This window comes from Arachis hypogaea, chromosome 9, assembly GCF_003086295.3.
Source record: "Arachis hypogaea cultivar Tifrunner chromosome 9, arahy.Tifrunner.gnm2.J5K5, whole genome shotgun sequence".
Lineage (NCBI taxonomy): Eukaryota > Viridiplantae > Streptophyta > Magnoliopsida > Fabales > Fabaceae > Arachis > Arachis hypogaea.
This window is the reverse complement of record NC_092044.1, coordinates 77427449-77431097: the sequence shown is the minus strand read 5'-3', so window position 1 is coordinate 77431097 and position 3649 is coordinate 77427449. Positions and strand designations below refer to the sequence as shown.

Here is a 3649-nt window from a genome sequence, read left to right as displayed (position 1 = left end):
GGAAAAGTGTTTGTATTTTTAAAGTGAGGTGGGTGGGGGGTTTTTGGGGAAGAGGTATGGAGTTGATTGTTGAAGAGGTGATGGGAAAGAGTGAATGAGTTGATTGGTGAGGGGTAGGTGGGGATCCTGTGGAGTCCACAGATCTTGAGGGGTCATTGATGTATCATCCCTGCTCTTATTAGGTGTGTAAAACGCCCTTACTGTGTAATCCTAGCGTTTAACGCCAGACTGCTGCTTATTTCTGGCGTTAAACACCAGCTTTTATTCCTTTTCTGGTGTTAAACGCCAGGCTGCAACCTATTTTTGGCGTTTAACGCCAGATTGTAGCCTGTTTCTGGTGTTTAACGCCAGTCTGGTGCTTGTTTCTGGCGTTTAACGCCCAGAATGGTGCCAGTCTGGGCGTTAAACGTCCATTCTGCTACCCTTACTGGCGTTTAAACGCCAGTAAGTTGCTCCTCCAGGGTGTGCTGTTTTAATGCTATTTTTTATTTTTCTTGAATTTTTGCAATTGTTTTTGTGACTCCACATGATCATCAACCTAAAAAAAAAAGAAAATACATACATAAATAAAATTGGGATGACTCCCAATAAGCGCTTTTTTAATGTCAATAGCTTGACAGTGAGCTCTCATGGAGCCTCACAAATGTTCAAAGCATTGTTGGGACCTCCCAACACCAAACTTAGAGTTTGAATGTGGGGGTTCAACACCAAACTTAGAGTTTGGTTGTGGCCCCCCAACACCAAACTTAGAGTTTGACTGTGGGGGCTTTTGTTGACTCTACAGTGAGAGAAGCTTTTCTTGCTTCCTCTCTATGGTTACAGAGGGAGATTCTTGAGTTCTAAACACAAAGTAGTCCTCGTTCAGTTGAAGGACCAACTCTCCTCTATCCACATCAATCAGAGCCTTTGCTGTGGCTAGGAAGGGTCTTCCAAGGATGATGGAATCATCCTCATCCTTCCCAGTGTTTAGGATTATGAAATCAGCAGGGATGTAAAGGCCTTTGACCTTTACTAGCACGTCCTCTACCTGTCCATAAGCCTTTTTCATGGATTTGTCTGCCATCTCTAATGATAATTTAGCAGCCTGTACCGCAAGGATTCCCAGTTTCTCCATTACAGAGAGTGGCATTAGGTTTATGCCTGACCCCAGGTCACACAGAGCCTTCTCAAAGGTCATGGTGCCTATGGTACAGGAAATTAAGAATTTACCAGGATCCTATTTCTTTTAAGGTAAAGTGTGTTGAACCCAGGTATTTAGTTCATTAATAAGCAATGAAGGCTCATCCTCCCAATTTTCATTACCAAATAGCTTGGAATTCAGCTTCATGATTGCTCCTAAATAGTGGGCAACTTACCCTTCAATAATATCTTGATGTTCTTCAGAAGATGAATAGTCATCAGAGCTCATGAATGGTAAAAGGAGGTTCAATGGAATCTCTATGGTCTCTAGGTGAGCCTCAGATTCCTTAGGTTCCTCAATTGGGAACTCCTTTTTGTCCAGAGGACGTCCCATGAGGTTTTCGTCACTGGGATTCACGTTCTCCTCCTCCTCTGTGCATTCGGCCACATCATGTAAGGTTATAGCCTTGCACCCTCTTTTTGGGTTCTCTTCTGTATTGCTTGGGAGAATACTAGGAGGAGCTTCAGTGACTCTTTTACTCAGCTTGCCTACTTGTGCCTCCAAATTTCTAATGGAGGACCTTGTTTCATTATGAAACTTAGAGTGGCCTTAGATAGATCAGAGACTATTTTTGGTAAGCTAGTGGGGCTCTGCTCAAAATTCTCTGTCTGTTGCTGAGAGGATGATGGAAAAGGCTTGCTATTGCTAAACCTATTTCTTCCACCATTATTAAAGCCTTGTTGGGGCTTTTGTTGATCCTTCCTTGAGAAATTTGGATGATTTCTCCATCAGGGATTATAGGTGTTTCCATAGGCTTCACCCATGTTATTTACTTCTGCTATTGCAGGGTTCTTAGGATCATAAGCTTCTTCTTCAGAAGATGCTTCTTTAGTACTGTTGGATGCATTTTGCAATCCATTCAGACTCTGAGAAATCATGTTGACCTGTTGAGTCAACATTTTGTTCTGAGCCAATATGGCATTCAGAGCATCAATTTCAAGAACTCCCTTCCTCTGAGGCATCCTATTACTCACAGGATTCCTTTCAGAAGTGTACATGAACTGGTTATTTGCAACCATGTCAATGAGTTCCTGAGCTTCTGCAGGCATTTTTTTCAGGTGAATGGATCCACCTGCAGAATGGTCCAATGACATCTTAGACAATTCAGACAGACCATCATAGAATATATCCAGGATGGTCCATTCTGAAAGCATGTCAGAAGGACACTGTTTGGTTAGTTGCTTGTATCTCTCCCAAGCTTCATAGAGGGATTCACCTTCTTTCTGTCTAAAGGTTTGAACATCCACTCTAAGCTTGCTAGGCTTTTGAGGAGGAAAGAACTTGGCTAAGAAAGCCGTGACCACCTTATCCCAAGAGTTCAGGCTATCTCTAAGTTGAGAGTCTAACCATGTTCTAGATCCGTCTCTTACAGTAAAAGGGAAAAGCATAAGCTTATGGACCTCAGGATCAACTCCATTGGTCTTAACAGTATCACAGATATGCAAGAATTCAGTTAGGAATTGAAAAGGATCTTCTGATGGAAGTCCATGAAACTTGCAATTCTGTTGCATCAGAGAAACTAATTGAGGTTTTAGCTCAAAATTGTTTGCTCCAATGGCAAGGATTGAGATGCTTCTTCCATGGAAGTTGGAATTTGGTGCAGTAAAGTCACCAAGCATCTTCCTTACATTATTGTTGGGTTCAGCCATGTCTCTTTCTTTTTCGAGATTCTCTATAAGGTTTTCTCTGGATTGTTGTGCTTTAGCTTCTCTTAGCTTCTTCTTCAGAGTCCTTCAGGTTCAGGATCTGCTTCAATGAGAATGTCCTTGTGCTTGCTCCTGCTCATATGAAAAAGAAGAGGACAGAAAAGGAAGAGGAATCCTCTATGTCACAGTATAGAGATTCCTTTATGTGAGTAGAAAAAGAAAAGAATAGAAAAAGAAAAATTCGAACACAGAGAAGAAGAGAGGGTTCAAATTTTAAGATGAAGAGAAATGTTAGTAAATAAATGAATAAATAGAAGAAGATGAGAGGGAGAGAATTTCGAAATTTGTTTTTGAAAAATGGTTAGTGATTTTCGAAAATTAAGAGAAGAAATAAAATTAAAATTAAAATTTGAAATAATTAGTTAATTAAAAAGAATTTTGAAAAAGGGTGAGGAATTTTCGAAAATTAGAGAGAGAAAAGTAGTTAGGTGATTTTGAAAAAGATAAGAATTAGTAAAACAAACAAAAGGCAATTAGTTAGTTGAAAAAGATTTGAAAATCAATTTTGAAAAGATAATAAGTTAGAAAAGATTTTTGAAATTAAAGTTTGAAAAAGATATGATTTGAAAAAGATATGTTTGAAAAGATATGATTGAAATTTATTTTTGAAAAAGATTTGATTTTTAAAATTAAAATTGATTACTTGACTAACAATAAACTAAAATATATGATTCTAGAACTTAAAGATTGAACCTTTCTTAACAAGAAAGTAACAAAGTTCAAATTTTTGAATCAATCACATTAATAGTTAGTAAAGTTTCAA

The 3649-nt window shown here is 38.7% G+C and overlaps 1 non-coding gene across 1 annotated transcript; it reads left to right on the top strand.

The window, feature by feature from the left end:
• Positions 1-2328: 2328 nt before the first annotated feature.
• Positions 2329-2436, top strand: LOC112713191 (small nucleolar RNA R71). The gene has a single exon (XR_003158166.1). It is a non-coding gene; the product is annotated as a small nucleolar RNA R71 (small nucleolar RNA).
• The last annotated feature ends 1213 nt before the right edge of the window (positions 2437-3649 follow it).